Source organism: Cherax quadricarinatus, chromosome 4 (assembly GCF_038502225.1).
Source record: "Cherax quadricarinatus isolate ZL_2023a chromosome 4, ASM3850222v1, whole genome shotgun sequence".
NCBI lineage: Eukaryota > Metazoa > Arthropoda > Malacostraca > Decapoda > Parastacidae > Cherax > Cherax quadricarinatus.
This window is the reverse complement of record NC_091295.1, coordinates 16345120-16354771: the sequence shown is the minus strand read 5'-3', so window position 1 is coordinate 16354771 and position 9652 is coordinate 16345120. Positions and strand designations below refer to the sequence as shown.

Genomic DNA, 9652 nt, shown 5'->3' with positions numbered 1-9652 from the left:
GAGGGGAGTAACGCCACCTACAACCTGACTTTCCTTGAGTTTATAGATATATTTGGCGTTTTCTGCTATGATTCTCTCACTGTACACTGGTCAGCTGAATATAGGTCAGCTACTAAAACATTAACCTTGACTGTTTAACTATTCACTTCTTTCTCACGACTGGCACTGAGGGATATCCGACCTATAACCTTGGAGTTTTGTACTGTTGATTTGACGATGTCTCCTGTGTTTCCCTCTCGTTAGCACTGGTACAGGTGATATGATGGTGGTGCAGATATGATGCTACTGTCAACAGATGAACGTCAGTAAAGATGAGAATTTCACTTCGTTAGTTGTACGTCTGGCAGTAGCGGCTGTTTGGATGCCGGTCAGCTCAGTTCTTTCCCTCGTTTGGCACTGAAGATTATTATTATTATTATAATCAAGGGGGAAGCGCTAAACCCGGAGGATTATACAGCGCCTGGGGGGGGGATGTGGAAGGCATTCAGGCTTAATTCGGGTAACTGGAGCACAGATCCAATTCCCTAAATCAAGAGCCCCTCACCAACATCAAGGAACCTTCCTTGAGGGGTTGGCACTGAAGAAAAAAGTCCTCCAGACCTGTCATTTCCTTGGAGATTTAGTTGATCAGGTTTTCTGCCATGTTGTCTTCCCGTTAAACACTGGTGCAGTTGTGTACACGTATTGGCTTCTGTTGCTGAGGTATGACTTTAGGTAGTTGAGGGAGCGCCCTCTTATACCACAGTGCGACAATTTTATATGGAGCAAATCATGGTCAACTGTATCAAAAGCTTTACGTAAATCAATGTAATCTCCAATGGGACTTCTTTTTTCTCTAGTGCAGTGTATATTTGTTCTAGCATGTGTATAATAGCATCATTAGTGTTTTTATTAGGCCTGAACCCAAACTGACAGGGGTTGAGTATGTTGCGGGAGATGAGGTAGGAATAGATTCGAAGATTTTAGAGAGAGGGTGTAAGTTGGATATTGGCCTATAGTTATTCAAGTCTGTTTGGTCTCCTCTTTTATGGATCGGGGTGACCCTTGCTATTTTGAGAACTGTAGGGAAGGAAGAGGATTCTATGGATTTGTTAAAGAGTGTTGCAATGATTGGTGATAGTACTTGTGACGCTTTTTTGTATATAAAGGGTGGTAAGGTATTTAAATCTCCTGTCTTGTTTTTTAGTGTGTTGATAATAAGGGAGACTTCAGTAGGGTACGTTCCTCGCAATTTGCTGGAGGTTTGTTCCTGGGACACCGGGAAGCCGAACTCGATACTGTGTAACGTGTCTGTGACACTATAAGCTTCAAGAAGAAGAAGCAGCCGGAGTTAGTAAGTAAATAATTATAACACATAGTTTAACACATGTGTAAATTACCCAGGACAGCCGGGCTTCTGCGTCAGCCTTCGTCAGGTGTGGACGTCTCTCTCTCGCCTGTGTATTAGTGACAAATTTCCACCGTTCTCTCTGGGACGCTTGTCCTTATCTATTTTGCCCGCCTGGCACTCTACAGGAGGGGCACCTGTACATCGGCTTGCTGTAGCCACCTCCATTTTTTTTTTCGCTTTGCGGAAAATTCTTTAACGGTCGTTGGTGGGGAGCCGGTTACTGAACTCAGGTGGGAGTCTAGGCGTCCTTCTCTGCTAGAGGTTGGCAAGGGCGTCCACCGGATTTAATTGGAAACTTCAAGTTTCTATCTTTATTTACAAAGGAACTTTTGTTCCTTTTCTCTCATCGTCCAGCCTTGGGCAACAATATTCCTGGTACCATCAAGAAGTCTGGCTGGACACAGTGTAAGCTGTCAGTGGCCCTCATAAACCCAACAAACAACAACAACAACAACACAGTGACTCATTTCCTTTGGTGGATTAAGTTTATTTAGGTACATTTACAAATGTTTTCAATTACAAAATTTTTTATTGCTTAAAACTTGTGTAACTGTAATAAATTATAGTTGTCTTATGTTGTAACAAGTGTAAATTACATAGGATAACCCACCATGTTAGTAGTTTTCTTTTGTACTTAACAAATCAAAATTGTAATTCACATTGTAACCTTTGCAGAGAAATAAAATCTTTAATCTTTTTTAATCTTAAAGGACTTAGCCTCTAGTTTACCTGGAGAGGGTTTCGGGGGTCAACGCCCCCGCAGCCCGGTCTGAGACCAGGCTTCATGGTGGATCAGGGTCTGATCAACCAGGCTGTTACTGCTGGCCGCACGCAAGCTGACGTACGAACCACAACCCGGTTGGTCAGGTACTGACTTTAGGTGTCTGTCCAGTGCCTTCTTGAAGACAGCCAGGGGTCTACTGGTAATCCCCCTTATGTGTGCTGGGAGGCAACTGAACAGTCTTGGGCCCTGAACACTTATTGTGTTGTCTCTCAGTGTACTCGTGGAGCCCCTGCTTTTCAACGGGGGAATGTTGCATCTCCTGCTGAGTCTTTTGCTTTCATATGGAGTGATTTTCGTGTGGAGGTTTGGTACCAATCCCTCCAGGACCTTCCAAGTGTATATTATCATGTATCTCTCTCGCCTGTGTTTGAGGGAATACAGATCAAGGACATTCAACCATTCCCAGTAGTTTAGGTGCCTTATCACACTTATGTGTGCCGTGAAAGTTCTTTGTACACTCTCCAGGTCTGCAATGTCGCCAGCCTTGAAGGGGGCCGTTAGTGTACAACAGTATTCCAGCCTAGAGAGCACAAGCGATTTGAAAAGAATCATCATTGGCTTGGCATCCCTAGTTTTGAAGGTTCTCATTATCCATCCTATCATTTTCCTAGCAGATGAGGTAGATACATTGTTGTGGTCTTTGAAGGCAAGATTCTCTGACATTATCACTCCCAGGTCATTCATATTACTTTTCCGCTCTATTGTATGGTTAGAATTTGTCGTATACCTTGATACATTTTTAATTCCTCAAGTTTCCCATATCTTAGTAGTTGAAATTTCTCCTCGTTGAACTTCATATTGTTTTGAGCGGCCCATTCAAAGATTTGGTTGATGTCTGCTTAAAGTCTTCGGTGTCTTCGATGGAGGTTACTGCCATGGTAATCCGGGTGTCATCCGCAAAGGAAGACACGGAGCTATGGCTTACATCTCTGTCTATGTCAGAAATGAGGATGAGGAATAGAATGGGAGCGAGTACTGTGCCTTGTGGAACAGAGCTTTTTACCATGGCTGCCTCAGAGTTTATTCTGTTTACTATTACTCTTTGTGTTCTATTTGTCAGGAAGTTATAGATCCATCTTCCAGCTTTTCCTGTTATTCCTTTATCACGCATTTTGTGTGCTATTACACCATGGTCACATTTGTTGAAAGCTTTTGCTGGAACAGGCAGGAACAACCTGCTCTAAACCTGTGTTGCCCTGGGTTGTGTAATTGATGGATATCTAGGTGGTCGGCTATCTTGCTTCTTAGAACCCTCTCAAAGATTTTTATGATATGGTATGTTAACGCTTTCGGTCTGTAGTTGTTTGCAGTTGCTCTACTGCCACCGTTGTGGAATGGGGCTATGTCTGTTGTTTTTAGTGTGTGTGGGATGACCCGTGTCCACGCTCCCTCTCCATAAAATGCTGAAGGCAAGTAATAGGGGCTTCTTGCAATTCTTGATGAACACAGAGTTCCATGAGTCTGGGCCTGGGGCACAGTGCATGGGCCTGTCATTTATTGCCTCTTCAAAGTCTTGTGGAGTTAGGATAATAACCGAGATTTTTGAGATGACCAGATAAATAATTCATTTGGATTATCGACCCTTAGTCTGGGCAGTGGCTCGCTGAACACCGAGTCATATTGGGACTTTAGTATCTCACTCATTTCTTGGCTGTCATCTGTGTATGTCCCGTCCCGCCTAAGCAGGGGCCCAATACTGGATGTTGTTTTTTCCTTAGATTTGGCATAAGAGAAGAAGTATTTTTTTTTCTTTCAGTTTCCTTTATGGCTTTTAGTTCTTCTTGTGATTCTTGTCTCCTGTAGGATTCCTTCACTAGTCAATTTCATTGACTAGTGCCTCCCTTCGTATTTCAGATTTCAGACTCCAGACTGCCCAGGTTGACACCTGAGCTTCAACTGATCTAAATTTGTAATTTCATGTTTCCTGTCTCTTGTTCCAGAGGAATCTTTGTTTCCTTTCTCATTTTTTTACCAGATTTGGACAATATTTTTTACCCAGACTCCTGGGTGGTGAGGCTGCTTTGATGGCCATAATTAACCCCAAGAACAACAACAGATATGTTTATATAAGTGTAATTGCACAATTTTAGATGATTATAACTGCTTTACTTAGTAACATACATGTACATGTATATGTTAGTTACCTAGGATAACCCAATAAAGTCAAAGTGACATTGGGGTCCTTACTGCCAGCCGGCCAGACAAAAAAAATATTGCAGTAATGATTTTATGCACCTGCTATAATTAGTAATTTTATATAGGTACAGGTACACATAAGTACAATTATGATAGTGTAAATTACCTAGGATAACCCAGTAAAGTCAGACAAAATGGCTTATTTCCAATAAATTACATACAGAAACACTCGTAGAAAAAAGAATGGCAGTAAATTCCTGAGTCTACATCTAGAAACTTAATAAAATTCAGTATGCAGTTTCAACACAAAATTTGCCTTGATAATGGTAAGGGGCTCTTGATTCATGAAACTGGATTTATCCTTCCTACACTCCCTGCATGACTGCTACACTCCCTGCATGACTGCTACACTCCCTGAATGACTGCTACACTCCCTGCATGACTGCTACACTCCCTGCATGACTGCTACACTTCCTGCATGACTGCTACACTCCCTGCATGACTGCTACACTCCCTGCATGACTGCTACACTCCCTGCATGACTGCTACACTCCCTGCATGCCTACTACACTTCCTGTATGCCTGCTACACTCCCTGCATGACTGCTACACTCCCTGCATGACTGCTACACTCCCTGCATGACTGCTACACTCCCTGCATGACTGCTACACTCCCTGCATGACTGATACACTCCCTGCATGACTGCTACACTTCCTGCATGACTGCTACACTCCCTGCATGACTGCTACACTCCCTGCATGACTGCTACACTCCCTGCATGCCTGTTACACTACTTGCATGCCTGTTACACTCCCTGCATGCTGCTACACTCCTTGCATGCCTGCTACACTCCTTGCATGCCTGTTACACTCCCTGCATGCCTGCTCTACTCCCTGCATGCCTGCTATACTCCCTGCATGCCTGCTACACTCTCTGCATGCCTGCTCCACTTCACACTTAAATTCCATGGTGTTTCTCACTTTCTTTACCACAGGAGTTTTTCTAGGAACTTTCTTCAAATCAAATCAAATCAAAGTTTATTCTCTATAAGGATTACAATGCAGGGTTTACAGATTTTGGTTATTGTGAGGTTTACATGTAGTAAAATAATAACTACAGAGGGGCCACTAGAACACTTAGCATGGCTAGGCATTTCGGGCAAACTTAGATAAATTTTTAACCCTAAACTATAACAAATTGTGGAGTAAGTTGACTAAATACTAAGTGACAAATACTAGTTTGTGAGTTTAACAATGTAAATGCTTTTGTTTTGGCACAATACATAGTTTCTATATTGGAGTATCACAGGCAAACTTATGACTAGTTTGGAATCATTATTTTAAGATTAGGATACGTATTTCTGTGCTTATAGTCAAATGGGTGAGTGAGTGTAAATGTGGACCACCAGGTGGTTTTTATGTAGTTAGTTGATGGGGTGTATCAGGGAGATAAGATGTTTTCTAACAGTAGTTTTGAAGGTGATGAATGTGTTTGCTGTTCTAGAGTTTTCAGGTAGAGTGTTCCAGATTTTAGGGCCTTTGACATACATTGAGTTTTTGTGAAGGTTTAATCGGACACGGGGAATGTCGTAGAGATGTTTGTGTCTGGTGTTATGCCTGTGGATCCTGTCACAACTATCAAGAAAACATTTTAGGTCAAGGTTAATATTGGAATTTAAGGTCCTGTATATGTAGATTGCACAGTAGTAAGTGTGGATGTTCTGAACAGGGAGCAAGTTTAGACCTATGAAGAGGGGGGGGGGGGTGTTGCCAGGGATGGGAATTAATGATTATTCTTATTGCAGCTTTTTGTTGAGTTATTATTGGCTTTAGGTGTATTGCTGCAGTTGATCCCCAAGCACAAATAGCATAGGTGAGGTATGGATAAATGAGTGAATGGTATAGTGTGAGAAGGGCATTTTGCGGCATGTAGTATCGTATCTTGGAGAGGATCCCAACTGTTTTGGAGACTTTTTTTGATATGTGTTGGATATGGGTCTTGAAATTCAGATTGTTGTCGAGGTATAGGCCTAGAAATTTGCCCTCATTATGTCTGGCAATTAGAGTGCTGTCAATCTTAATGTTAAGTTGCGCAGCACCTGCTCTGCTACCGAACATAATATAGTAGATTTTGTCAGTGTTAAGTGTAGGTTTATTGGCTGTCATCCAAGTTGATATTTTGAGCAGCTCATTAACACTGGTGTTGAGGGTGGCAAGATTAGGGTGAGAGATGACATAAGTCGTGTCGTCAGCAAAGAGAATGGGTTTCAGGTGTTGGGATACGATTGGAAGATCATTGATGTAAATGAGGAAGAGCAGGGGACCAAGGACACTTCCCTGCGGAACTCCAGTATCAAGTGGCCGTGTTGATGATGCTGTGTCTTTAATGGTGACATACTGATACCTATTAGTAAGGTAGGGTTTGAAATATGCAAGCGCATGGCCTCTTATACCATAGTGGTCAAGTTTGTGGAGTAGGATGCTGTGGTCTACTGTGTCAAAAGCTTTTCTTAGGTCAATAAAAATTCCTAGTGGATATTCCTTATTTTCCAATGCTGAGTAAAGCAGATCTAGCATTTTTACAATTGCATCATTAGTACTTTTATTTTTCCTGAATCCAAATTGGCAGGGGTTGAGTATGTTTTGTGCCGTTATGAATGAATACGGTCTCCTATGCACGAGTTTCTCAAAGATTTTGGATAGCAATGGTAAGTTTGATATTGGCCTATAGTTGTTTACATCTGTAGGGTCACCACCTTTATGTATTGGTGTAACCAATGGTTACTTATTTTACAGTTACACTGCAAAATACCCACAAAAAACAATGGAAAACAAGCAAAATGTTTGGATGTATGAGAAGTTTCCTCACGCACCGAAAGACACAGCCAAACTGACGCACAAACGGCCCCAGCTGTCATACGGACATGTCTGAAACGGCTGATCACCGAAATAGCGGCTGATCACCGGGAGCCGAAAACCAGCCGATCACCAAGTTGGCCGATCACATGAACAGCCAATAACAGAGGGTCCACTGTACTACTAGAGAGCCTTGTTATGCTGAGCATTTCCCACAAATTATATCAGTTTTGTTCCAGGATGCGACTCAACCAGCTGACTAACATCCAGGTACCTATTTTATTGATGGGTGAACATGGACAACCGGTGTAAGGAAATACGCCCAGTGTTTCCACCCTCATTGTACCTATAAAGCAAGAGCTTTGCCTTCCAGGCAACGGGCCAAGTAGAAATGTTGGGCTGGTTACCTTTTACCCGCTGCCCCTGTTCACTTAGCAGTATGTATCTGGGTGTTAACTGCCTGGAGTGGGTCACAATCTCAGGGAGAAGATTAATGAACCTCATTGAATATAAGTCAGACAATATAATAACATGGTTTTATTGGGTTATCTGGGGGTTATTAACCCTATACAGCATTGTCTAATCCTTGAGCAGGTTATTTGACAAGTTTCAAGAGATTTAGAATACTCTCCTGTGCATTATTTTTGAAAATCATCTTCAGATGAAGTGTACCTAGGCAGGACCTATAGTACATAAAACAAATTTTGGAAAACCTGAACTGAAACCTTTAGAATTGCTAAATTTATTAACAGACTACAAACTTTGTGAAATATTTCCAAATGTTTGTGTTAGTTTGAGAATATTGTTGACAATTCCAGCTACAGTAGTCTTAGCAGAAAGTTCTTTTAGCACTCTCAAAGATATCAAAAATGTTTTAAGGTCTACTATGTGTCAAACCTGACTTGTTGATTTAGTAAGACTGAGTATTGAATCAAGCAATGCCAGAGAAATTGATTGTGATAGTGTTATTAGAAATTTTGCAGAAAAAAGTTCATTTCACCAGATAGTCTAGGTAAATATTAAACTTTTAGGAATTTATTTTACTTTGAAAGAACTTATTAAGCATTAAAAAATTTAGGCACTTGTATAGTTATTATTTTTATTTTTTTTTTTATTATCACACTGGCCGATTCCCACCAAGGCAGGGTGGCCCGAAAAAGAAAAATTTTCACCATCATTCACTCCATCACTGTCTTGCCAGAAGGGTGCTTTACACTACAGTTTTTAAACTGCAACATTAACACCCCTCCTTCAGAGTGCAGGCACTGTACTTCCCATCTCCAGGACTCAAGTCCGGCCTGCCGGTTTCCCTGAACCCCTTCATTAATGTTACTTTCCTCACACTCCAACAGCACATCAAGTATTAAAAACCATTTGTCTCCATTCACTCCTATCAAACACGCTCAAGCATGCCTGCTGGAAGTCCAAACCCCTCGCACACAAAACCTCCTTTACCCCCTCCCTCCAACCTTTCCTAGGCCGACCCCTACCCCGCCTTCCTTCCACTACAGACTGTTACAATCTTGAAGTCATTCTGTTTTGCTCCATTCTCTCTACATGTCTGAACCACCTCAACAACCCTTCCTCAGCCCTCTGGGCAACAGTTTTGGTAATCCCGCACCTCCTTCTAACTTCCAAACTACGAATTCTCTGCATTATATTCACACCACACATTGCCCTCAGACATGACATCTCCACTGCCTCAAGCCTTCTCCTCGCTGCAACATTCATCACCCATGCTTCACACCCATATAAGAGCGTTGGTAAAACTATACTCTCATACATTCCCCTCTTTGCCTCCAAGGACAAAGTTCTTTGTCTCCACAGACTCCTAAGTGCACCACTCACCCTTTTTCCCTCATCAATTCTATGATTCACCTCATCTTTCATAGACCCATCCGCTGACACGTCCACTCCCAAATATCTGAATACATTCACCTCCTCCATACTCTCTCCCTCCAATCTGATATCCAGTCTTTCATCACCTAATATTTTTGTTATCCTCATAGCCTTACTCTTTCCTGTATTCACTTTTAATTTTCTTTTGCATACCCTACCAAATTCATCCACCAATCTCTGCAACTTCTCTTCAGAATCTTCCAAGAGCACAGTGTCATCAGCAAAGAGCAACTGTGACAACTCTCACTTTATGTGTGATTATCTTTTAACTCCACGCCTCTTGCCAAGACCCTCGCATTTACTTCTCTTACAACCCAATCTATAAATATATTAAGCAACCATGGTGACATCACACATCCTTGTCTAAGGCCTACTTTTACTGGGAAATAATTTCCCTCTTTCCTACATACTCTAACTTGAGCCTCACTATCCTCGTAAAAACTCTTCACTGCTTTCAGTAACCTACCTCCTACACCATACACCTGCAACATCTGCCACATTGCCCCCTGATCCACCCTGTCATACACCTTTTCCAAATCCATAAATGCCACAAAGACCTCTTTAGCCTTATCTAAATACTGTTCACTT

General features: G+C 41.9%; 1 protein-coding gene across 2 annotated transcripts in view; it reads left to right on the top strand.

The window, feature by feature from the left end:
• The first annotated feature begins 1182 nt into the window (after window positions 1-1182).
• LOC128684187 (ribosomal silencing factor RsfS-like protein, 312) overlaps window positions 1183-9652 on the top strand; it is a 44734-nt gene continuing 36264 nt past the window's right edge. The window contains exon 1 of one of the 2 annotated variants that reach the window (XM_053770339.2): window positions 1183-1333. The gene's annotated coding sequence lies outside the window, so the exon portion shown is untranslated. Of the gene's footprint in view, window positions 1334-1742; window positions 1885-9652 lie in introns of those variants that run through there. The other variant, XM_053770338.2, reaches the window with a different exon arrangement.